Genomic DNA, 27,829 nt, shown 5'->3' with positions numbered 1-27,829 from the left:
AAATGACTGGGATTAATTCACAACCCATGATGGAGCGAAATATAAAATTTCAGAATCAGAGCCCCCATCCAAAATTAAGATGTATTGACATACTGGGCAGTCTAGGCCTGTCCAAGGTAGAAGACCATGGGTTGATTGAACAAAGCACAATGCAACCTCTTGTGTGAGCAAAAAGACTTCTGTTTGCACAACAAGACTTCCACCTCTCTCCTTTCCCAGGTGGCCCCTAAATCTGTTCTGAGCCCCCCCCAACCCTCTGGAGCAAATTAGGAGATGGTACAGGGCACACATGAGGAAGGAGGGCAGTTCCATGACACTAGCAGAAATCATTCCATTAGCACAATTATTTAGATGAACATTATCCATGACAACATTGCATCTTGCACGGCCAAAGCTGGGTAACCTGTGCCCTCGGATATTGTTGGTGTCTAACAATATAGCCAATGGTCAGGGTGATGCAGTTGTAGTCCAGCAATATCTGGTGGGTCACAGGTTTCATGTCTCTGTGCTAGACCCCATGGCTTCAGATGCTACTGACTGAACACTTTTGGCTACACACAAAAGGCAACATCCGCACCACAAATTTAAAGCACTCTTATACCACAATCATAGCTTCTACCAAAGAATCCTGGGAACTGTAGCTTGTTAAAGTTGCTAAAAATTGTGGCTCTGTGAGGGGTCTCCTAACAACTCTCAGAAACCTTAACAAACTTCAATTTCAAGGATCTTTGGAGGATATCATAGATGTAAAGCTAATATAAATGTGCTTTAAATGTATGGTGAGGATATGGCCAAACACTTCAGCTGTGGGTGGAGATAATAGATTATAAGGTACAAATGCAAGAAAGATGCTTTACACAGTCATTTGATTCTCTTATTTGTGCATTTATAGTACATCTCCAGATTGTGAGGGCAATGGAAATTCTCCCAACATTGGCTTATTCAATCTACTTCTGAATTCCTTGTATCTTTCTCCTGTAACTTGCTCTTTACAATGCTGAACCATTAATATATTCAAGTTCATTGGAAAGGCTGAAAAGTTTAATGTTCAGAGCAACCATTCTTTGCTTTTGAGATGTTACACAGATAAGGAGGTAAATAAATCCAGGCATTCATCTTAGAACTCCACAGATACCTTGCTTTCTGCTGCAAGATGAACAGATGAATGCTAATGCTGTTTCTGGAGTGTTGTGTTGTGTTTGTAGCTTTCTCATAAAACTATGACTAGTTTCACATGATGGCATAGCTTGTGTTACAGTCCTGCAGGCTTCACCAACCTGGTGCCCATCAAATAATTTGGACTACTACCCCATCATCCCTGACCATTGGGATGATGGGAGTGGTAGTCCAAACCAAGAGAGGATAATACTGGAAGCTCTGAGCCCAATTTTAGCTTCTTCAGAATATGCACAGTAGTGTCCCTTTAGACCAGGAGTTTTCTGCTATTTCCTCAACCAGTATAATGTTTCTAAAGAAACTGCCCCAATAAGCATATTAAGCAATAAGCATACAAAGGAATTTGCCTGCAAACAAATTGGACTCATGGTTTGTTTGTTTTTTGCCTTACTCATCACAATAGTCACAACTTTGGCATTTAAGGCGAACGTAGTCTATTCCCGAGGAAGGGTGAGATGGTGCATCACCCTCCTCACATTGTGAGCAGGGCAACAGAGTACTCTGGTAAAGGGGCCTGGGTGGAAGAATCTATCTGTCCAGAAGCTCATGTGGAGAACAGATGGCCCAATAGTCTTCCCAGTGGTGGCCTGGTGGGTCAGCTCAGTTTATCTGTGTCTTGGGGTGACTTACAACCTGGGCATGACCCATGGTTACACCAGCATGGTGTAGTGGTTAAGAGTGGTGGACTCGTAATCTGGTGAACTGGGTTCACTTCCCCACTCCTCCACATGCAGCTGCTGGGTGACCTTGGGTCAGTCACACTTCTCTGAAGTCTCTCAGCCTCACTCACCTCACAGAGTGTTTGTTGTGGGGGAGGAAGGGAAAGGAGATTGTTAGCCGCTTTGAGACTCCTTAAGGAGAGTGAAAGGTGTAGGATATCAAGTCCAAACTCCTCCTCCTCCTCCTCCTCCTCCTCCTCCTCCTCCTCCTCCTCCTCCTCCTCCTCCTCTCTCCTCCTCCTCCTCCTCCTCCTCCTCCTCCTCCTCCTCCTCTTCTTCTTCTTCTTCTTCTTCTTCTTCTTCTTCTTCTTCTTCTTCTATATCAGCCTTCTGACAGGAGGCTGATTCAGGATACATACCCAATTCCTTAGCCAAAGCCAACAACATCTGCAATCAATAAAGTTGTAGCCATTTTCAATTCCAAAATGTTGTGGTGTCAGTTATTCTTCTTTCCATCATCGCCATCTTCCCCGCCTTATCTGAGACACACACTCCTATCATATATGGGATGTTGGGGATTTTTCTTAATCTCCTTCCCACGAGTTATTTTCTGTTGTTTTCCAATAAGATAACTTTAGCATATGAGAGGGGACAATAATTAAGGCTGCACAGAAGCCAGAGGGGGGAAGAAATACATCCGCATAGCTCAAAGTACAGAGAGATATTAGTAATGGTAGTAAATATAATAAATCATTTGACCAAATGTGAGGTACTGCAAGTCTTCCATACTTAATGTGCTGGTGGTGAGTGAATTGTTATGAGTTTGGCGGGGTCATTATGAATGGTTTATTGGATCTCTTCCATACTTGTGATCCTGTGTCCAGTAATAATTTAGCAGAATAGGCTTCAGAACCTGCCAAACCAATTCCTTTATCAAGGTAATGGTTTTGTCTGCCTAGTTAAGTACCATGAGTCAGTGGTGTAGCTTTGTGGGTGCAGGGGGGCCCGGCCGCACCGGGCGCAACATCTGGGGGTTAGGGTTAGGGGGCGCAAATCCACGGCTTAGGGGGCGCAAATCCACGGGTTAGGGGGCGCAAATTACTTGCCTTGCCCCGGGTGCTGACAACCCACGCTACTCCACTGCCATGAGTTAGCCCAACTAAAGTTGCTCTGTGCCATAGAATGAATGGGTGGTCCTTTTCCCAATCGTGCACTCCTCACTCAGCTGCTACATGGGTAAAGTTGTGTGTGAGTGAGCTGGAAGCTGGAGACAGAGACATATTTGCTTTGTGCTGGACTTCAGGGTTTGCCTGGACCTAAGGAGAAGCAAAGTTTTTGGGAGTGTTAATGCTGTCAGCCCCTCTGATCTATGGCTGGGTTGTGTATATATACATAAAACCATAAAGGCACCACAGCCTCCACTGACCTTCACTCCAAGCAAACCAAACCCTAGGCAATGCTCACACATCCCCAGAGCTTCTCAGAGGTTGGAGTGGCATGTAGCCGTAACATTTTAATGCTGTCTTCCATTTGAGCTTTGTGCATTTCAAAGTAGCTTAGGGGCAAAAAGCAGGGATAAACTGTAGTCATTTATTTATTTGTTTGTTTAATTATAACTCTCTCAAGGTGCCTTACACAACAGCATATTAAAAATACAATTTCCAACAATCATAAAATAGAATGCAACATAAAACCTCCCATATAACTCACATTAATAAAACATTAATTGCACATCCATCCTAAAGATGGAATCCTACCCTGCCCTCCATAAGCCTACCAAACCAAAGGAGCTCAGTGGCAGGATAGGCCCCTGTTGCTCAATTGGTAGAACATGAGACTTCTAATCTGAGGGTCATGGGTTTGAACCCCACGTTGGGCAAATGACTCCTTTATTTCAGGGTGTTAGATTAGATGACCCTTGTGGTACCTTCTGACTTTACAATTCCATGCTTCTAAGCCAGTGAGGAGAAGGCAGTCTTCAAGGGCTCTGTAGTAGCTTTATGGAGGCCAGCTAGCAGTGAATCCCACAGTCAGAATGTGCTTAACGATGTGAATACTTTCCAAACTGTTTTCTTTCTCATCTCTAAAGTTCTGTTTTTGCCAGTGGGGTGTCACCCAAAATGATGTGCAAACCTGGTAAACTAAAAGCCATCTAAAAATGCAATTAAAACTTTTTTAAAATTCACAGTTTGAATTTGATAGCACAACAAAACATGGTCTAATTAAGAATCAGCCAAAATGTTGTCAACAGGAGTCCCAGCACGAGAAAGGCTCTCTGTGTTAACAGCTGTAGAAAGCCTATAGAACAGAATATATAGAAAATAGGCTAGCTAACAGAAAGTAGCCAGGTGTACTTCTACTGGAAGAATATAACCACAGACAATTGGCAACTCTTGTATGTAAGTACCGACATGTGTCAGCCTGAGGCTTTAATATATGTGTAACAGGAATCCAGACCACAAAATGGAAAATGACACATCTCAATTTTATTGAACAGTAAATCAACCATAAATTGAAACTACAACAGAGGATAACAGTGATGAATTTCCACTTGTGGAAGCAATCAACACCTGGTCTCTCTGATCTTCAGGAACATGTTAGACCTAGACCTGTTCCAATCCGTCCAGGACAAGGCACTCAGTTATAAGTAGAAGTTAGTGTCCCCTCTTCTCCATCAAAACGCTTGCACCTTCTTTTGCAGGATAGTTCTCACTCTGCCTGCTGTTCCTCTTGTACTATTTTCAGCAAAGGCAGAACACAGAGGCACAAGCCACTCCTTATGGCTACTCTCAAGTCCTGTAGCAATGTCAGCAAACCAATTTAGCAATGTCACCAAAGTAATCTGGTAAGTTCAGCTGAACAATGCATGAGTCCACAAATGTTCAGCAACATGTCCTGTGTCTATTTTTAAATTGAGTTTTCAAGTAGAATTTTAGCCTGCGTCTACCTTATTAGTGAGACATGGGTGGCGCTGAGCCTAGGGCTTGCTAATTGGAAGGTTGGTGGTTTGAATCCCCGCGACGGGGTGAGCTCCCATTGCTTGGTCCCAGCTCCTGCCAACCTAGCAGTTTGAAAGCATGTCAAAGTGCAAGTAGATAAATAGTTACCGCTTCAGCGGGAAGGTAAATGGCGTTTCTGTGCGCTGCTCTGGTTTCGCCAGAAGCGGCTTAGTCATGCTGGCCACATGACCCGGAAGCTGTACGCCGGCTCTCTCGGCCAATAAAACGAGATGAGCGCCGCAACCCCAGAGTCGTCCACGACTGGACCTAACGGTCAGCGATACCTTTACCTTTACCTTATTAGTATTATGTAGTTTTACTTTCTCTTTTCTGAAATAAGTTATTCAAGTCCTCTCTTCATCAGCATGTCTATGGATGCCTGATTTTTGTCCCATGGTGTGCACTGCACATTTTTTTTTCCTTTTCAAAACATTGCATCCCTTTTCAGCTAGGTGCTTGTTCACCAGACTTCATCTTCTGTGGAAGCCTAGGCTTATAGTTCTCACTTCCATTAAAGATAGGGCAAGGAGCAATGCTTTCTCCACAGATCAGATGCAGTGGTACATATGGGGAAAGGATGTACCGGTATGTAAGGAGACAGAAAGGCAATGAGTCCCTTGAAAAAGTTGCTCATACCTGTAAATGGGATGCCTATTTGCTGCATCACTGGATGAAAGAAAAGTATTGGATTGCCTTTGCTAATCCTATTTTATTTTAATGTTCACTTCAACATAGCTGACATAAACTATAAGATCTTGCTGTTCCCTCAGCGTAAAGGAGATCATTTCTGCTCAGTAAATCCAAAGACACTCAGCTACTGTGTACAGGATGACATAGTTAGTCTTTCAAGTCTTTGTGGTATGGGAGTCCCAAGTTATAAACCCAACTTTTGACAAGCTGACTTCTGCTTCTTCCTGGTGCTGTGAATCAACACAAAAGCCAGAACCTGAACATTAGGGATTGTTTCTATCAATTAGCCAATGTCAGGAGGGATGAGTGCTTGATTTGCCTGGAACTATCTGTTTTGTTAAGAATCATTGTGTGGGTCATCTGCTTTTGAACAGGGGGATCCTGTTGTACTGGAAAGCAAAATCAGCTTAGATTTTGCACAAAGCATCCAGGAACAGGGAAGTTTGGGAGGAGGAGAATTAATTTTTGATGTAAAATGTGGTCTGGAAAAAATGCATGAAAATCTATACAAATATTTGATCAAATATATGTTGGAAATGTGGGACGCGGGGGGCGCTGTGGGTAAAACCTCAGTGCCTAGGACTTGCCGATCGTATGGTCGGCGGTTCAAATCCCCGCGGCAGGTGAGCTCCCGTCTTTCGGTCCCAGCTCCTGCCCACCTAGCAGTTTGAAAGCACCCCTAAAGTGCAAGTAGATAAATAGGTACCACTTTATAGCGGGAAGGTAAATGGCATTTCCGTGTGTGGCACTGGTGCTGGCTCGCCAGAGCAGCTTCGTCATGCTGGCCACGTGATCCGGAAGTGTCTCCGGACAGCGCTGGCTCCCGGCCTCTTAAGTGAGATGAGCGCACGACCCTAGAGTTGGACACGACTGGCCCGTACGGGCAGGGGTACCTTTACCTTTACCTTTTTATGTTGGAAATGTAAGGAAAAACAAGGCACCTTCTATCATATGTGGTGGACATGTAAGGTAGTAAAAGAATTTTGGGAAATGATATATAATGAATTAAAAAAAATGATTAAAATAACTTTTTCTAAATCTCCCGAAGCCTTTCTTTTTAGGAATCTTAGGTGTCAAAATCCCACTGGAACAGAAAAGACTATTCATGTATGTGACCACAGCTGCCCAGATGTTATTGGCCCAGAGATGGAAAGCAGTTAAAGTCCCATCCAGAGAAGAATGGCAGATTAAGTTGATGGATTATGCTGAAACGGCAAAAATGACCAGAAGAATCAGAAATCAGGAAAACCAAAACTTTAATAAAGAAGGGGGGGGGGATTTATAATTTATCTTTAAAACCATTGTAAACAGTTAAAATTGTTAGTAGGATTGGAATAACACTTGTAGTTTAATGGTGAATTTTTGATATAATGGAGATGTAAAAGATTCGGATTATTATAAAAGATGCAGGAGGAAATGATTAACAATAGGACCCACAAAGAAGAGGATGAAAGTCCAGGAGATTCTATGGAATCTTGTCTTTATGTTGTATGTTGGATATGTGATTGTAAAACTGTAATTTGAAAAACCATTTCCCCCCCTAAAAAAAGAAAATCTATACACACATTTGCCACGTCTTCTAATGTCATTCCTACTTTCTGCGGGGGCAAGTTTGTCTCATCCACCTTCACCTGGAAGAGGCTCCAATGTCTGGCCATGCAGACTAGCAATGATGGGAGTTGGAGTCCAGCAGTGTCTGGAGGACCCCACATTGGCTATCCCTGAATTAGATTACTGGTCTACGTTTCTTTCCAGTTCTCATTGAATTACGGTTGTGATCCTGGGAGCAGTTATTTGCAAGTGCCATTGAAATAAATGCATGTTTTATATTTCTGTCTTCATGACATTTCTCCCCATGTATATGTAAAACAATCTTCTTTTCAACCAATATTGAAACATGCTACCACTAGACTATCATTACCTCTCATTCAGACTGTGTAGTACACTTAGCAGTTATTCTTTGTAGTATAGCTTTGTAATACAGTGCCTGAAAGCTGAAAACAGCTTTTATCCTAGATTGCACCTGTAAACAGCTTCTATCATGGACAGTTATATGGGTTAGTAGGCAACCCTCTACTTACAGTGCCAGGAGTAGGTTATTTATACTATGACAGGCTCAGAGATGTGATAGTGAATGCAACAATGGGGGCTATATCTGCAGTGATTTCTCAGACCCCCCCTCTTTTTTATTTCACTTCTTTAGAGGGACTGCTATAGCTTTTAAGTCAAGTTTCATTTTGGAATGAACAATAATAAAATAAATGACAAGTCCATTTATAAAGGAAATCAATTTATTTCAGACTATTCCACATTCTCTTCCTAACACATTGCACATGTAATGGACTGTGGGCTCTTAGGATTTACAAGAGAAGGGAAGGATTCCTGGAATGGGGTGGTAAATGAGCTGCAGCCTTAGTCAAGCCTTAGAGGAACATTAACCAAAATGTTTGCTCCTGTCATGGACTGAACACAAGAAGATTCTATCATTGCTCACACGATGAGCTATGACAGTGGGATATGTCAGAATCCACAGGGTGCTAAAGGTACATGCTCTTTATATAACTGGGAAAAGGCCACAGGTAAACTCTGTTTCTTTTCTGAGCCAATTTTGATAAAATTTCTGTACTTTGTGAAGTTTTGAGAAGGAATATTCCTGAGAACAAAAGAAGAGCCATGCTGAATCAGACCAAAGGCTAATCTAGTGTTCTGCTCCCAGAGTGGATAGCAAGATGTCAGAAGCCCACAAGCAGAACCTAAATGCAACAGCACTCTCTCAACTTCTGACTCCCAGTAACTGGCATTCAGCCTCCAAAAGTGGAGGAGGAACATAGTCATTTTGGCTAGTCGCCATTGATAGTTTTATTATTCATAAATCTATCTATTCTTCTTTCAAAGCCATCCAGCTTTGTAGCCAGCATTGCATTTTGTGGTAGCAAGTTGTGTAATTTAACTATGCTCTATGTGATGGGTTACTTACCACTTTTTGTCTGGAATCTCCCACCATTCACCATTTCAGTTCAGCAGGAATATATATATATATATATAAAGAAAATTCCATGTGAATTTTGCATGAAAAGATCTATGAGATGATACAATCTGATCACAAATTTATTGCAAACACCAGGTAAACTTTGCATTATGATACTTCCATTTTCATGTGCTTCCTTTGACTGGTGTTCTCACCCGAGGAGAAGAAGAAAATGTTATTTGGGTGCTAAATGCACTGGTCCTTCTCTGCATCCATGCTTTGGAAGAAACAAATAGCCTGAAGTGGTCTGTCTATGTGATTTTAAGGGGAAAAGTTGAATGTTGACCGGTTGGCTTTCTGTTCTGTATGAAATGTTTGGCTGCTTTAAAATCCAACATGGGATCTACTTATTTATTGCAAGTCAAGGTCAGGGAAGCATCACATTCCAAGCAAAAATAAACGTTACAATAAGAGGATGGCATAAGTACTACTCAAAGTACTTCAGAAGATCTTGCCAAATAATTGAATCAAGCAGAGCTAAGAAGGTTGTATATACTGTATGTGTGTACACTGCTTCTCATCTCTCCCCCCCGCCCCCGCACTGGTTCTCATCTTTCTTTGTCAGTGTTAAGGCTGGATGTTCCTCCATTCGCTCTTCTTTTTTTGATTTTGAGAATGGAGATTTGCTCTCAGTTCAGTACTGCTTAAAGAAGACCTAGGTGTATAATTAATGCAACCCCCTTAAAGGGAAAAAAAAATAGAGTTCTATTGTGGCTGAAAAAATTGCTAGCGCTAACATGAGAACAAGTTGGGGAGTAGGACCAAGAACAGGTTGGGAGCAGCCACTAGAGCTGGCAAAATAAAAGGGAGGGGGCATGGGAGAAGAGAATGCAGCAGGAGATAGCAAAATTGAGAAAGGACTTTGAGAAAAAAAGGAAAGAGCAGAAGGCAAATGGAGCTGGTGATTCAGAAAAGGAAAAAGAGGGCCACAGAGCAAGAGGGCCCGTGTAGGAAACTACTGACTCTGTAACATTGATTATATTGTTGCTCTGGGGATCACATCTATTCTTCAGAAAGGGTAACTTTCACAAAGAGCTGACGAGGACTGAGGCCAGGAAGAGGCTGGCGCTGCAGCAAAAGGCTGCTGGACACGCCCCCTCCGTGGCACCTGGTTGGATGACCACCGGGGGGGGGGCGTGAGCGCCAGTCAGGTGAGCTGGAGGCAGGGGGCAAATGCCCCCTGCTGGGCGGTGCTCGGGCTCCCGCCCACAACCACTCCCCTCTCTTTCAGGGAGGAGAGTCTTTCTTGTACCAAATATTCAGGCTAACCTTGCACATTCCCACTGGCATTTACAACTCTGGACATGCGGTAAGACTCATGGAAATGCACGGTTTACCATGTTAGCCAGAAGTGATGGACTCAACATGTTCTCCAGTTGTGAATCAGGAACTTGGCCACAAATATGGGGACAAGCAACCGGAGACACTGGAGCTTTAATTGTATGGTGTAAATGAAATGTCCTCTGATGAATGTTGACACTGGGCAGCATTTTCAAGGACAATGAAGAGAAGAGCAGTTGCCAGGGTTGCCATAAGTCTGCCTCAGTCTGCTGCTCCTTTATTTGTTTTCCACCACCACCACTACTACTAATAACAACAAAGTACTGCATAAAACAAACTGTGTTTCTCACCAGATTTACAGTGAGAGCTTTTGTCCCTGACATTAGAGCAGGGCCAGCTTCTTTCTGATGTCAGATGGCTATATTGTGTTTCATTTCAAAAATCGTTTCTCTTTATACTCCAGCAAATTTATGTTGGGAGCAATGTGAGGCTCAAGGTGCTGGCGGGTGCTGAGTCATGGCATCAATTTTAGAAAATGTCCTTCACGGAAAGCACAGAGCAGTTGGTGTGCTTTCACATTTTAATTTAGTCAACATCTTCGACAAAGGAAAGGATAGCACCAGAAGGGCTGAAAGGAACACATTGCTGAGATCAGCAGTTTCCCCAAGGACTTACTTTTTTATTCCTTAGGATTGAGTTTGATCATATACTTTAGAAAGCAAAGTAAAGGGATTTTTTAGAAGCACCGATAGGGAGAAACTAGCTTTGCCCTGGAATCCTCAAGCAATGCAAGGGACATGATGAAAAAACAAAAGACTGAAACCATTATAACAACAAGTTGTAAACAATCTCTCACTTATTTCCTCAGAAGCTTGTGTGGCTTTCTGTAGAAAACAGGCTGGAGGCACCAGCAAACCTATTCTGTAACTTATAGACAGTGTTGATACAGCACCCTGCATTAGAGAAATAATGAAATCAAAAGGATATCAATAGCAAGTGTTTTACTGTTCTGACTCACCCATATCAGGTACTCACTGGGTCAAAGCACACCAGTTGTTGAAGGATCACCAATGGCTCCTAGTGAGCAAACGTACTCTAGCAAAGACTGGAGGTGAACTGAAGCCTTACAGGTCCTTTCCTCCAGTCTACCACAGTAAGCCTCTGAATACCAGTTACTGGGGCTTAAAAGTGAGGAGAGTGCTGTTGTGCTCAGGTGCTGCTTGCTGGTTCCCGTAGCCACATGGTAGGCCACTGTGAGAATAGGATGCTGGACTAGATGGGTCATTGGCCTGATCCTGCCCACCCATTTGGCCTGAAGACTGTGGATCATAAAGGGCCAATCCCTTGACCTGAAGATGAATCTCTCTCTTTTTTTGTGGTTACCTGCCTGGCACATTACCTGCACCACTGAGCAGCCATGGTTTGGGAAGCACTAAATTACTCTCGAGAGCCAGGCTTGGGAGACTGGATCTGTGAAGCTTCCAGCTCAGACTCTGCAGGCTGCAGACCACCAGATTCAGGTTCCATGGATTCTGAATCATCCGCTTCAGGGGGCTGGTGCAGTACCCCAGCAGCTTCAATCAACTCTTCTTCCTCCTTCAAGGTCTTTCCTAAATCCAGAGCCTCTGACTCACAGTTGCCACTGCTTCCTACTTAATAAGCATGTAGCAGATTTGTAGTCTAGAATGCTGCCCCTGAATTCATAGTAGGGAGGTATTATAGAATGTCAGACAAAACTGCTGATATCTGACATGTCAAATGGCTCCTTAATTGTGAACTAGAGGGCGTAGTCACCTCAGAGAATGGCACTATGAGTTGGATGATGCAATTCAGTCTTCGCAGATTATAATAACATGGGGAGGGTGTTCCAGTGTTAAATCAACACAAAAGTAATTGCATCCCAGTGTATTTGAAAATGTAATGACATTAGTTCTGAAGATGCTGCACAAGATGAATGTCAGAGCTGAAAGAACAGCAAGGAAGCATTTTGTTCTACCTAAAGATAACATCTGCTTGTAGATAGCAGAGGTGTTCAGTGACCACAAGATTCAGTTGAATTCAGAGTTTTGTGAAGCAGCCTACTTCATCCCACAGTGATTTGTGGTCTGTCCAAGTCTACTAGGTTTTCAATCTTCTTATTCACCATTCCCTGTTTAGGGAAGTTTTTAATGTTTAATGCTGTATTGTGTTTTTAATATTCGATTGGGAGCCACCCAAAGTGGCTGGGGAAACCCAGCCAGATGGGTGGGGTATAAATAATAAATTGTTATTATAAATTATTGTTATTATTATTATTGGGAAATAAAAAACATAGGCAACTCTCCCCACATTTTAGACATAAGTGGCTGAATTTTTTTAAGCATGGCTGCCACTCCAGAGTGTATAAAGCCTCCTAAATTACAGCCAAATAGTTCCTGGGGGTTTTGTGTGGAACCATTTTAAATTTATGGGTTGTTGTTTTTTAAAAAAACAAACACACACACAATTTTTTTAAATGATCAGAACTGGATGACATTTGCAGACAAGCTTGATCCATCTGAGGGCATGGATCCTGGAAACTTTCAGAATAGCTGCAGTGGTTCTTCTAAAAGAGCAGAGATTATAATCTGGAGGTAGTAATATACGAATCATGATTTTTTGGGTTATCAATCTGAAACCTGAAAGAGGTGCTGGGGTAAGAAACATGAAAATTGTGGACAAGCAAATCCAGGTGTTTTGTGCTGGGTACTTACAAGTCGGACCTGTCAGTCAAAATGGAGCTTTCTGTCCGAGACCAGGGAAAAGAGTCGGCGGAAGAAGAATGGAAGAAATTTAAAGATTATTTACAGAAATATTGTCAAATTAATGAATGTTAGAATGATGTTGGATAGAAATTAAGTGGTTTCCAGCTGTAATGTTTAAAAGATATGAAAATAAGGTATAGAAATAAGTAATAATTAATGGTGAGGATTTGCTGAACTAACATTTTGAATTGGAATACAAGAAAGGAAGGTATGAGGAGGTCTGGAAAATAGGTTAAAAGAAAATAAGTAATGAAAATGTTATTTGGTTTTTAACTATTTTTGTATTTTTGTATTTTTGTTGTTGTTGTTTTTCATTCCTCTTTTCTGTTTTGTCTTGCATTGTGCTGTTTCTTTTTTGGAAAACTTTAATAAATATTCTTTAAAAAACAAAACAAAATGGAGCTTTCTGTGTGTTTTTTCCTCACCACATCCTATTTCCCTTAAGAGAAGGTCTTTATTTTGCACTTCTAAAGTTGCTTCCCAAAGTACCGGGATTGGAAAGCACTGGCAAAATAATTTACTCTGATTACAAACTGCACCTGTCAGTTTCAAAGGTATACTTTCCCTCTTCCCCATTCTGGAGTTTTTCTTAAGCTACAGATATAAATTTTGATTTTTCAAGTTACCTCCCTTCCTCCCCACACCCTCACCATTTTCTGTAATTATGTGGTGTCTGGATTGCTGAGGCCTTGAAATACTTCAGGGTTCCTCCTTAAACTAGTGCCTGCCTTGCAGATATTTTGCTCTACCCTGCCTCATTATTTTGGATTCATACAAGTCCTTTGCACACCCATACTGGATCGTACCTGTCAGCTAGGTGCCGGGATGCCTGCCTCAATATAATGGGATGAACTGCAAATAGCACAATGGCAAGCCAACATTTTCTTGGTTTTAAGTTTAAAAATTGGTCTCAGTCACTGGTTTTCAATGCCCTCTTCTGCTTGCTCTACATAATATTAATGTGACAGCTAAGCACTGGTACATTTACAGTTTTTTAAACTTACACATTTGACCACCTGCAGAAAGAGAAGGTGAAATCAGTCTGGGCAGTGGGCAGTGAAATGAACTGAAAGTCTGTGTAACTTGCAATGAAGGAGCTAAAATTTTACCCTTTGATTTATCTAACCCATTGAAAACCAAGCTGTTCTGCTAAAAATATATATCTCAATATCAAGTGCTTTTGGTGAACTGCTCATAAAATTCCCAAAATGAAAGGGAGACAAAAAGCCTAAGAGAGACTAAAAATTTAATATATCTGAATAAATTATTACTCTATGCATATGAACTTCATGTGCATAAAAAGACTATTGTATGATACGAGTGAGACCTCCAAAGGAATAGGGAGCAACATGTAGAACTTATGTTCAGGACTTCAGCTAGCTGGTTATGTCCCTTTTCATGACACTCTCTTCCATTGCCTTTCTACCCTGATCCTACTCCTCCCTCAAAAGACAGTAGCACCCCTTGTCCATCAAGCATACTTACTCCTCATTAGAGTTTTTTTTTTGGGGGGGGTCTTCTAAGGGAGTCCTTCTCCCCAGGGGCTCTTCCCCTGCTTTCCATTTCTTTTCCTACACTTTTTTTGCAAACCTTGGCATTTCCACAAGCCTGCTCTTGTGTATTTTTACAACATAAAGAATGGCCTTCAAAGAATCATCTCTCTCTCTCGCTCTCTCTCTCTCTCTCTCTCTCTCTCTCTCTCTCTGTTTGTGTGTGTGTGTGTTACTATTCTAAAGAGTAACAAACTGTCATGTTTGTAAAAGTGTAAAGGTTTCCCTCCCTGTTTAATAAATCTTTCACACACTTGGTAAGAAAAGGTGTGTTAGCCTGGAAGGACACAATTACAACAACACAGAGACACAAAATCTCCTAGTCAATAAAAATAGATACCTGGCCTGGAAAGAATCATATGGCAACATATATGTGGTAGCCATGCATATAATTTACCCATATGGTGTTTAAGAGATTCATTGAGTAAAGTGCACAGCCATTAGCTAGGTGATATACTGAAAAGAGTTGATCAAAAAGACAGATTACTTTGAAAGGGCCCTGTTTATCACACACACACACACACACACACACACACACACACACACACTCTTCATCAATAAAAGTATTTCTATAGCACCATCTAATAAAATATCAGGGTGGTCTACAACTGTAAAACACAAAGCTATAAATCACCTTGTCCATATGACTAGACATTACTTGGGCTGTATTTTGTATCTGTGGGTGGAAGTCAAACTTAACTCAAATGATGATACTTACAATTTTTTATTCACTCCCATATTGTGTGTGGGTATATAGATGAAGTTTTGTGTGCATAGCTGCTACCGTTCCGGCTTCTGGGTTTGTTTTCACTGAACATATTCACACAACCAGTCACCACATGCTGTTTCAAATTAGGATAAGAAAAGCACAGAAAGAAAAAAAGGTTGTGGGAATCATTCTTAAGTTTAATGAGATCCCAAGGCTCATTCTCTATTTTTTGCTTACTGTGCACTTAAAACCATGCAACATTTTTCAAATTCATTTTAAATTACCATTTAGATACCATAGCTGTGGTCTTAGGGGCAGCAGCTCCAAGAAAGTGAGTGAAGTCGGAGCATGATCAATGACCCTGAATACTAGAACTGGCAATTCATAGAGAATCATTTTGAACTTAGTCTCACACATTGAGGAATCTAGTCTTTGTAGTTAGTCCCATAAATCCTAAGCCGTTTTATGAAAGATGCATTAACTTTCTAATTGTTTTCTCACAGCAATGTGAACTGATATTTCTTATTCTTTTTGTTTCTGCATCTTTTTAATAGAATTCTTCAGCATTTGATCATTGGGATTTTAATTGCCAACATGACTGTTTCTCCCCTGTGTCTGATATATATTCCATTTGTACTGTTTTCCAAAATGCACTTTATTCAGGATTATCTTGGCTTGGTACATTCAAGGTCTTATTGTCCATCTCTCCCACTTCCTTTGTTGCTCTATGAGTCCTTCTCTGACTATGGGATGGTAGGAGGTGGACCAAATATGCAAGTGACTGAAACCATAGAAACAAGAGGCATATTTATTACAATTTTCAATGCACATATATGAGGGTGCATTTGTGGACAGAGATCAAAACTTTTGATACATATCTTAAGGCTTGGGTCAGTGTATTTGAGTGTTAGTCCTTCAGAGAGTCTGGTTCCAAACCATTTAGGCCAGGGCTAGGCAACCTAAGGCCCGGGGGCTGGATCTGGCCCAATCGCCTTATCAACCCAGCCTGCGGACAGTCTGGGAATCAGCATGTTTTTACATGAGTAGAATGTGTCCTTTTATTTAAAATGCATCTCTGGGTGATTTGTGAGGCATAGGAATTTGTTCATATCCCCCCCCCCAATATAGTTCAGCCCACCACATGGTCTGAAGGACGGTGGACCAGCCCATGGCTGAAAAAGGTTGCTCACCTCTGATTTAGGCTTTAAAGGCTAAAACTATCAATAATTTGGGCCTGGGAGTGAATAGGCAGCTACTGTAGCTGCCACAGAATGTGTGCAATATGTTCAGAGCACTGAGCTCCTACAAGCAACTGTTGTTGAAGCATTATGCGCCAAATGAAGGTTTGGGCTGTCTTTAAGAGCAGCTTCACAAAGAGTGCATTGAAGTTGTCCAACCTGGATGAAACCAATCCATTTGCATTGAGGGAAGACTTGTCCTTCCAAGATGATATTGCAATTGAGTAGCATATTATGTTGCTTTTGAGATTTGTTTCCCTCTGCAAATCACATCGAAATAGTCTGTTATTCTTTGTGACATTGATATGTGTTGAACAAAGCTGGAATCAGGGTGGGACGCTTTTAAAAGCAGATAGAAAACTGCTTTACTTTGGCACCAAACAGAGTACTGTAGTAAGTGGAAAGAATGAGATGATACATCACTGATACTAACTTGCTAATGAAAGTGCTCCAGTGCAGAATATGTCAGATTTTGTATGCTTGAACAGCTAGCCTACTTTGCGAAATTAGTCATTAAATTCCCCATATCTATGAAAGAAGCTGGAAGGAGATGCAGCATATTAAGCAGCCATGTTAAACCTTCCTGTTGTTTTTTTTTAGTTTTAGCACAAAAAACAACCCAGTTTTTAAATGTTCAACTATCTTGCCTTGAAATGTAAAAACATTTCCTGTAATAAATTAGGTCGGAATCATAATATTTCTTCATAAATATTTGTGTAGAACAGGGGTGGATTCCTTCCTTTCTGCCAAAGGTCACATTCCCTCAGAAGCAATCTGTCAGGGATTGCATGCCAGAAATGGGTGGAGCTAAATCTAGTGGAAGGTGGGGCCAGAGCCAAAAATCAATGTGACCATGTCTTCTCACTCTTTCTGTGACTACATTTTGTCACTGTCTCTGACCCCAATTGCACTATACAGTCGTAACTTGGTTCTCAAATGTAATCCATTCTGGAAGTCCATTCGACTTCCAAAAACGTTCAAAAACCAAGGCACAGCTTCTGATTGGCTGCAGGAGCTTCCTGCACTCAATCAGAAGCCACAGAAGCTGTGTCAAATGTTCAGTTTCCAAAGAACATACACAAACTGGAACACTCACTTTTTGTGAGCATTTTGTGGCATTTGGGAGCCAAAATGTACGAGTACCAAGGCGTTCAAGAACCAAGGTACGACTGTACTTTCAATTATAACCACTGGAAACATAGTTTGATTCAAATGAACTGCTTGATACATATCTTCCTAAACTGCAAAGAGACACAGGCTTAAATGTGAATAGGCTCATATTGCCGATTTTCAGCAGATGAAACATTTAGCACCAATAGTCTTTTCATGGAGGCATGGTTAATCCTGCACTAGAACACAGCAGTCATGTGTAGGCCAATTTACACAATAAATGTTACGCCTATGTGAGCTGTCAGTCACAACGGTGCATCAGTGTGTGTACAAACAGCTTGGTCAAAAATTGCTTTGTGTGAAACAAAAACATTTCTGTTTCAAGAAGTATATACTGGATCACTTCGATATCTTTGGAGATATGCAATAAAATTCAAATGTATGAAAAGAGAAACTGCCTGAGCAAATATATATGTAGGCCTGAGGAACCCAATGCAGAGCTCTTCAGATATTAGTGGACTGCAATTCACTGTCATTCCAGACCACTGAACATATAGGGAATTGTAGTTGGGAGTTGTAGTTCAACAACATCTGGACACCACTCCTGCTGCAAACTCTCACAACATGTGCAACCCGATATTCCTGCCTTTGTGATGCTAACAAATGCCATAGGAATGTTGCAGTATTCCTATCCACTTGCTGCTACCATATCTTGAAATTTAAAAAGGCTTCTTTTTGTCTACACAAGCCTTCAAACAAGCCATTGTTCAACCTCAAAACTAACCCAGAACAAATATTTCCAGAGCCACTGTTTTCTTATATGATTTCCCCATTTACATTAAAGTAAAAATATTCAGAACACCATGCCTAAAACCAGCAGTTGCTTTCAGACCAATGATGCAATCTATATATAGCACGTAGAGCATTTTTATCCGATATGAAGTGGTCTGCGATCCTTCTCCCACCCGTAAGGATGCAGTGTTAGCTTGTGGCTAGTAGAATTAGATAGCAATCCACTACCCCATTACTTCTGGAGCATCTCTATTGATGTTGATCAGAGTAATCTGGAGCAAATGGGTTTCTGATGAGACTCCATTTTTGCTTGCCCCCCCCCCCCGGCCATTTCTGTAATAACGACAGGCGGAATCACCAAATGCCAGAAAATACCATCATGTTATTTATCACCCAATAAAAACAGCTGGCATCTGAGTAGTGCAATCTCTCTCTTTTTATTCTTTTTTACTTATTAACACTTTCCGTCTCTATTTCATAACAATTGTGTATGCTTATGCAATTTACTGCAAATTATTCTTTGGGAGAGATGAGACTATAGAAAATAGGCAACAGCAGCAAATCAGTTTTATATGTTTAACTCAGCGGGGTTTCAAATCAATAACTAATGCATGAATTGAAGATATCCATAAATAATTTAATGCTTAGTGGGGCTCAGTGACTATAAACTAATACTGCTATCATTTTTAGCACTGTTTACAACTGCACAGATGCTTTCCCTTTCCCAGGCATATTTTCCACAATTCATGCCCAGCGATGCCTTTTCTCTCCCGATTGTCCAATTCCATCTTCCATCAAGTATAAGGGGATGGGAGGGGCAAAATATTTATTCTGATACATGAATGTGTGGTTGCGGCCATCATCTTAGAGGAGGCTTTCCTCCTGTGCAAGGAAGGAATTCCTCTTCTAAATCATCCCAAATTGTGGAAGGTGTGTGTGTGTGTAAATACGTAAAAAACCTTAATGTTTAAGGGAAGGTTTTAATGTTTGATCTTTTATTGTGTTTTTAATATCCTGTTGGAAGCCTCCCAGAGTAGCTGGGGAGGCCCAGCCAGATGGGCTGGGTATAAGCAATTGATAATAATAATAATAATAATAATAATAATAATAATAATAATAATTTTTTAAAAATGGTTCCAAATTAATCTGGAAGGACTTTTTAATCAATTCAAAGGGTTTTCATCAATTAATTTAACCAATTGACTCGAGATACTATTTTGCAAAGCCAAGTTCAGACCATATGTTGATCTGGAGGGTGTATTTTCTCAATCAGGATCCCTTAAGAAAGTGGCCTCTGAAGGGCAGCACACCCAACAGTGCTGTTCTGTTGACTACACAGAAGGACAGAACTGTGTTAGGATCTAAAGAGGTCAAGCAATTAGACCTTTGGTGAAGAAGGTTCTGAGGCTTGACCACACATAATCCCTGGTAGTTCACTAGGCTAGATTCCAGGTTCAAAGCCTAGAGTCCTAGCAGGGATTGTCAACTAATGAACTAATGTGTGTAAATATCAACCAGATCCACAGAACAGCTGGCATTTATTCTTTGACGGCGGACCAGAGTGAAGACTATTGCACTATTGCTGCCAAAACTCTGCCCCTTGATTAGCCAGATGCAAAATTGAGTTTGGCGGACTATCCTGCAACTCCCTTCAGCCATCTGAGGAGGATCCCAATGGCTGGCTGCAAGGTGACAATTCTTTTGCCAGCTGGGTGGGGGGACCGTGATGGGCTGCAACCACTGCCCACTCTGGAACCAGGTAAGATGCCATTCCCTGACAATGAGGCAAAAAAATTGGAACCTTTTCACATAGAAAGAGAACCTTTTGAGAAACTGAAGGGCATATTTCAGCAAAACAATGGTTTTAATTGCCACAGTTTTTTCTAGCCTGTTCACAGCCAATATTATTCTGGAATTATATACAGAATTATAACAATACCTTGGATAGATGTCGGCACACCCTCTTGTCTGCCTTCAAAAAAATTGAAACATTGTGATATGCCCTTTTTGTTTGCTTTTAAATTTAAGTATCCCACTGTGAAATATATTTACTAAATCTAACTTCAGATAAGTAATTTATAAATGTTGGGTGCTGGTTGGTAAGTATAAAGGTTCTAAATCACAATAGTAAGTCTACCAAATTAGCCAAAACTGACCCCAGTGTCGTATACTGCATTTCCCACCTAGACTTTTTGATTTAACACCATTTTAGTAAGTGAGCTAGTATGAGGTACATGTTGGACCAGCATTTACCCTTTCATATTTTTGCTATGAGACCTTAGGTTCAATTTATCTCAGATTTAATTATACAGAAGTCAATGTATAGATGCAAGATGCTTGCCAGAATCATCCCAGTTGTAATTCAAAGGTTGCAGAGAAGTCAATGGAGTTCCACGGTGATGAATTAGCCCCAGAGGCTATATTTTTTGCTTCTAGATTTCCAGGATGATATGATTTTGTTGTTATATTAACCACACTCTATTGCTGCAAATCAAGGAAACAGTGGGTATACATAGTAACTATATGTAGCTGTATCTTAATAGAAATCTTTGCTGCCTTCTCTACTGTGTAGGAAAGACCTGCTTATGGCATGTGTTATGAGGACTTGGACACAGGAATTGGGATTAAAATGCCACAACTTTATTGAGGAAAATGAATGATGTAACTCAGCCTGAGGATTGGTGGAGAGTTTGAGCATGCAGAGTCGACTAGTCTTACGATTAGGGGCACGGATGGTATAGTTTTGCTCTGCAGCAGGTTTGAATCTTGCCATATGAATAATATCATTCAGTAGCACCCAAGAGGCAAGCTGCCATAGAAGCTTAGCTTCATATCTTCTGTGCTCTACTCATACTCTTCCTCGGGGCATTCTTTTGTTGGCCACACTTTGGTGTATTTGCACCGTCTTGTTTACTATTTCCAGAGTTAACAGAGCCACTTGGGAGGCAAAGGTCAAGAAGCAACCTAAAGATCTGTCCAAACATCAAATTCAATTATATTGTTGTTGTCGTCGGCATCCGTTTGCTTGAGAGACAATGGAGTTGCTACCAATATGCCATTATATTCAGGGAGGAGGAACCTGTGGTTCTCTAGATGATGTTGAACTACAACTCCCATTATTCCTGTCCACTGTCCAAACTGACTAGGTTGATGGTAGTAGGAGTCCAAAAAACTGAAGGACTACAACACCCCAGTTCCTGATTTAATATTTACCCTTTAACTATCAGGAAAGCAGTGCATATAGATCCTTGACAGATGTCTCTATGGTCCTTAAGCAGGACTAGATCTGATGAAACATCTATTTTAAAGTGTTTGTTTGTAATTCTACCAAGTACAGTTTCCCATAATTTACTATAAATTTAAGAGGAATGAATCTACCAGGAATCTGAGCTCATGTGCATCTCCCTCTGCTTGGAGTGCACACTCCTTTTTGTAATTCAAAACCCATTCTATTGTGATTTTCTGCAGTTTCTTTTGCAAACATAGCTGCTCCAATGTAATATTTATCATTAAAAAAAATGATTACAATAGCTAACCAGACTTTTAAATTGCTGACATTATAGAGAAGGCAGAAATATATGAATGTTGTCCATTCAGGTAAACCAAGCCATTTGGCTTGTGAATTTTTATATATATATGAAAATAAAATTATTCCCTGTTTTAGCTCAGTCCCTGTTAGCTGCCTAGTGGGCTCCATTTCAGGACAGAAAAACAGAATGTAAATATTTTCAAGAAACAAATGAATGATTCTCAGCTGCTTCTAAAATATGCAGGAGCAAAATTTAAGATATTTGGAGGGGAAGGGGAAGAACTGTAAATGAGCAATAGTGCCTTCAACATCTGGCCCAGCATTTATTTCCATTCATTTTATTTCCAAACAGTGATAAAAATAGCTTTATCAGAACATGCCAGAATTTTTGACATCAACAATCATTTTGGCATACTGATTCCATTTTTAAAGCGCTTCACTCAAACTTCAAAACCCTGTCAGAAGAAACAAACAGTGCCATAATCTAATGTTCTCGCTGCTTGGGGGGAAGAGGAAAGCTTTGAAAATTGTGCCCTCTTTCCCTCTTGCGGAGTCCACATTCATCCTGTCAAAACATTTAACTTCATCAGCTCCTTCTGCTGAATTCTGCATTAATATGCAATGTGAGTTTTGTGAGAGTTATGGCCTGTCATGCTTTCTACAATATGGTACATAATGACCACAAAACTCCTGTCATTTGCTTATCTTGTCTTCAGCAGGGTCTGCTATAAAGCACAACTTAAGGCCTTTTAAATAATTAGATAAATACATATTTTTGACAGGAATTGCTTTTACTGACTCCCAGCAGTAACAACTGGAATTCATAAACCCCAATTGACTGCATGTACACCTAGTTTTCTCTCTTACATTCATAATTGAAGGTCTGCTTTTGTTGTGGCACTTGACATACCCAGAACAAGATACTTATGTCTGTTTATTTGGGACTGGAGGTGTTGTCATATCTTGTGTGTGACAGGTGTTCAGGCAGAGCCATATCTAAATGGAAAAATCCCACCTGAGATTTGTGCTGCATTGTTGTTGTTTTTTAATGGGAAGTATTATAATCTCTGACAACAATTATCCCCAGGCTTTCACAAATTCAGTAGTTGAAAATTGGGTTGAGGATGAACACTTGGGTTGTCTAAAAATTCCCCAGGAATTTTAAAACACTGAAGGTAGATAGACTAGTTTCTGATGGTGGTGGTGATGATAGTTCTTGTACATTTTGCCTCTTATCTCAGGTTGGGTGTTTTTGTTTGTTTGTTTTAAATGGCAGTTGTGATGACAGACTTCTGGGAGCTGCCGGACCAGTGACATTGGAGGGTGAGGAGAAGGGGGGAATTAAGACAGAGGTGGGCAGCTCAGGCCAACCACAGAGCAACAGCTTTAAGAAGAGGGTGTGGTTTTGCAAGTTCTGAGGCTTTGATAAGTTGTAAGGGGAAAGGGGTGGGTTTGGGGAGGTAGTTGGTGTCTGGTGGGGATAGTCAGGGTTGGCAATTGAAATGAGAAAGGACATAGCCCTAGTATAGCTATAACTATCTATATTGGGGTGGCCAGCTTCCAAGAGACTGCAATCTACTTACGGAATTAAAAACTGGCAGTGATCTACCCCCGTTTTAGTGGGGCTCAGGTCAAAGTTGTTGAGCTTTTTTGGGGAGGGGGAAGTGTTGGAGATTCATTCCTCGTGTCTCCAGTCACGGGATTGTTATCACATGACAGTGTATGTTTTCATTCCACAGAGTGGGAAGTGATGGACACAGGATGTTTGTGTTACTGTGTTCTGTGAAGTGGGACTATTGTCCTTTGTTCTTTTCTCTCTCTACTGTCTGATGAGAAAGGGGATGGAGCTATGTCAGAATGCTCCGAGTGTATTATATGTAAATAAAGTAGATTAGCCAAAATGCTGTGCTATTGGTTCTGTTATGCAAGCTGCGAATACTCTGCGGATCCCTAAGTGTGCTGATGTCTCCAAGGCATTAGTCGCTGTGATGTTCGGGCAGAAGAAAGCTTTGGAAGCTCCCGAATGACCGAACGACCTACTCGAGAGTAGGACGCCCCGTTTTTAGGGGGTTTGGGAGGCATAAGTTGCTTGGCTTTGGGAGGGGGGCGCAACATTTTTACATTATTTTGTGGTCAAAGAGAAACACCAACTCACCGAAGGATTGCTGGGGGGGAAACACCCTCAGTTTGTAAACTCCGTCTTCCGTTCTCCAACAATGGAGGGTGGGGCGGGGCGAGGGGGCAGGGCCAGAAGGGGGCCAGCGATCAACCAAAACCTCACAGGGATCGAGCAGTAGATCGCAATTGACCTGTTGGACATCCCGGATCTATATCATAGCCTCTCTCCTAGTTCTAATGTTACAGTACACTCCTGAGAGCTACTCTGCAGAGTCAGAAGCTCTTAAAAACTAGACAAAGATTCATTGTTGGCACGTCTTGCTGTCATGTGTCTTCCATACCCTCCAACATTCCTAAAATGAAAACAGGGACATTTCTCCTTGTGCTCCACTCTGCTCCCCATTTCTTCCCACCCAGGGCAGCTTGTCCTCTTCCCACCCTTCAGAGCCAGGGCATCATGTGGGGCTGGGCCTTGGTGGTGACAGCATCTCCTCTTCCTTGCCTGCTCTCCAACAGTCACTATGAGCTGCCCAAGAAGGAGGCAGGCAGCAACGGCCATGGAAGGGCCGTGGAGAGGTCATTGCAGCTCAGGACAAGAGCTGGCTCATCCTCGTCCCCAAGCTCAGCAGCAACAGCACTGGCAGGGAAAATAGGGACATTCCGGGATCAAATCAGAAGCCAGGATGGCTTTCGTAATTCCAGGACTGTCCTTGAAAAATTGGGACACTTGGAGGTTATTGTCTTCTTTGCTGTGGAAAACAGAACTGAGTCCTTCTGGGCTGGGAGAGATAGGGACGAGATATCATTCTGTGTTGCCCATATCCCAGGGGTGTTTATGGTTCATAGTAAATCCTTCTTGGTGTAGTGGAGGATGCCATGCCATAATCTGTGCTGGAGTAAGTTTCTGTACATGGAATGGGGAGGAGGACACCGTCCATCTATGTATCTATTTGAATTTAATTTTATATAATCAAAATGGTAAAAAAAGAGAGAGAAATGGGTACCATCTTGTCCTTTACCTCAAGAAGCAAAGGTCTTGGGAAAGAAAGAACCAGGATTTATAGGGGAGAGGGAACATATAGATGGTTCTGTTCCATTTCCAAATGGAACTTGACCAGGCATGCGATTTATTCAAGATTTTTAGGGCAGCCAAACAGTCCTACAGCAGATTTCTCTCATGAATATAAGATTACGTGGGGATGCCACTGATTACAAAATACATTCATAGGCAAGTTTCTTGAAGAAATTTATTTAGTACCAAAAGCTGTGATGAGTGAACGGGGACCTGTAAATCAATAGCACTAATTTCTGTTGTTCACATTTTATGCATTAATGACAGTGTAAAACAGGGCAGTGCCAATTAAACACACACTGAGATAAATCATAGCCACTCTAGAGAACTTTCTGAAATGGCACTTAAGGTAAAGAGTAAATAACATGTTTTTATGTACTCCCCTAATGGCTGCCTCTGTTATCCCTCTTGTGTCATTGTTTTCTTATCAAAGCAGAAAACTGAAAGACAGCATTTTTTATCTTATTCAGTTTTCTATAAAACGTTATACAAAGCAGCAAAGAAGCAAAACTGTGGCAGGCAAAATTTCAAGATTTTTTTTTTTACAATTCTGACTGATTAAAGTCAGTGGGTGATATCCAGCATATAAACTGAATAGCATAGAGCACTTGAAATCAATGGACCTAAGTTCATTTTCATTTTAGAGAGTCTATTCTGAATATAACTTAGCTGAATATCATGCAGTGAGACTCAATGAATGAATATCTCAACAATCACCCTAAAAAGGGCTGGGGCATTGTTCACATTTCAAGTGAATACACCCAAAGCCTTTAGGCACTTCTCTTCCTCGAGGCTATGAAAATTATACTGGGGGCAGGGAAGCTATATGCAGCAGTGACAGGAGCATCTTTTCCTGCCAGGGATTGTTATTTGTACAAGTGCCAGAATCTCATGGGAATCTGATGCCTCACAATACCTTCTTACTAAGAAGGTTTCCTGCTAAGAATTCTGGAACTTGCAGTTCCAGTTTCTGGAAGGAAAAAATGGATGATACCCAGCTCTACCTCTCATTAAAATCAGAACCAGTGAAGGTGGTGCGCTTCCTGTGTGCCAAGAAGTGTGTTTTTTGGGGTGCCATCCAAGATTGCTGCCCCAATCTTGCATGGCACCCCAAAACACACTTTTTTGGGAAACATGCCCCCCAAAAGTGTAGCCCAAAATTGTGTGAGGTCGCAGTGGCCATTTTGATGACTGTTGCCTCATGAGAAAAAAGAGGCCTCCCCCCCTTTTTTTAAAGCTGGACCAGGCCAAAGACCCATCTGGTCCATTTGTCAGGCTTCAGTGAATCTGATCCCTCCCACAGTGGCAGCCAAGAAGCAGAGAAACAAAAAACAGTTCTTACCAAGTAATTTATTCACTATGCAGAGAGAGAGACGAAGGAATGCAGTCTAACTAGGATAAAGGCATTACTCCAAGTAAAGTCCAACTCACTACGTCTCTCCTATTTTACGTCACCCCTGTGTCAGCTAATCTGAGCTTTCTGCCTCTGAGCTCTCTGTTCTACTACTCTCAATGCATGCCTAGTCCTGGGAGAGGAGGGCTCAGGAATGCTTTCCAAAGACACTGAGTCTGTCAGTTGTTTCTCCCATGGTCTTTCTTCTTCCTGCTGATCATCTCCCAATATTTCCCAACTTCTCCCCTCTGCAGCCTCTGAACTATGCCCTTCTACAAACCACTGTTCTAAATCTATACTGTCCTCCTGTTCTTGGGAAGGTTCAGGAGAAGGGGGGGAGGCCCCAACCATTCCTCCTCAGTCCATCCCCTAACACCAGCATCCTGTTCTCATAGTGGCCAACCAGATGCCTATGGGAAGTCCATAAGGAGGACCTGAATGCAATATGGGCAAGGCCTGTTTAGTGGCAGTTTCCCCATTGTGGAACTTTCTCAACCATTTCTTAAATTGGTGGTTAAATATATAATATAGATAGACTAGATTAGATAGAGTTATAGTTACGTTGTAAACTGTGCTTAGGACCCTCACCAGGTAGAAAAGTCAGTATAAAGAAGTTGTTATGAATAAATAAGATAGGAGGAGCTATATGGTGAATATATAGAACACCAAGAACTACCCATAGCTAGAAATATTTGGTTACCCTGATGGTAGGAAAATACCTGGTGGGCATCATATTCTGGAAATCACTTTCCTGCCCCTTGCTCTGTCTCATATAATGTTAAAATACTATCAGGCAGGCCCTTATTAAGTAGATCCACTTCTGAATCTGTTTTCTATAATAATACTTTAAATAAATAATTGCAGTTGCTTCTCACTGGTTTATTTTAAGGCTCAGGATTAGTGTTGAAATTGCAGTCATCACCACAGAATCCAGCACCACACATCTCCACACCTTGGCGATACTCAAGGATACTGATAAGTTTTACAAGCTTATAAATTCGCTGTGAAGAACCTGTGGGGGAATTGGGAAGAGAACCAAAATCTCCTGTGCTTTTATTCACCGACCTTTAATATGGAAAGTCTCAGCTTGGCTGAATTTAGTAGTTTAGCTTGTACACACACAATTCACTGCCACTGGGACATTCTGTAAGTCCAAGCCGTAATGAAAGAGTAGAGCAGACTGACTGGGGATGAGCACAGCCACAGTATAGCCATTAATTTGGACTTTTACATTTCCCCCTTTGAAGGGCTTTTATTTACAGTCCCAGCAGCAGCAGCAAAATGGAATCCTGCTGCTTTAGCTAATGTATGTGGCCCACTGATCTATTAACTTGGCCTTTGCTAGAGGATACTTTCTCCTGTAACTATATTCTCAAGATGTGCTTGCTAAACAGTAGTATCAGGTTAGTGGCAACGGCAACAATATCTGCATTTAAAAGCCCAGAATTGCAGACCAGGAAATTCAAAGGTCGATTGATTATGAAACCAGAAGGAAGCATTTTACTTCCACAGTCTGCCTTCCTGCTCACCACTCAGATGATGGAACTGCAATTTTATAATCTCATACTTTCCTGTCGAACAGGCTGTGCTTTTTTAAAAAAGAAAACACACACTTAAATGTAAAAGTTTCACAAAAGGACAGTGGTATCTTGGGTTACAGACACTTCAGGTTACAGACTCCGCTAGCCCAGAAATAGTACCT

At 41.4% G+C, this 27,829-nt stretch overlaps 1 long non-coding RNA gene across 1 annotated transcript in view; it reads right to left on the bottom strand.

Moving 5' to 3' along the window:
* Positions 1-14,912: 14,912 nt before the first annotated feature.
* Positions 14,913-27,829, bottom strand: part of LOC307219895 — a 39,501-nt gene continuing 26,584 nt past the window's right edge. Inside the window, exon 3 of the long non-coding RNA XR_013840648.1 lies at positions 14,913-15,008. This is a non-coding gene — a long non-coding RNA (uncharacterized lncRNA). The remainder of the gene's footprint in view (positions 15,009-27,829) is intronic.

This window comes from Podarcis cretensis (genome assembly GCF_951804945.1).
Source record: "Podarcis cretensis genome assembly, chromosome: 7".
NCBI lineage: Eukaryota > Metazoa > Chordata > Lepidosauria > Squamata > Lacertidae > Podarcis > Podarcis cretensis.
The sequence above is the reverse complement of the archived record's forward strand: the minus strand, read 5'-3'. Positions and strand labels throughout refer to the sequence as shown.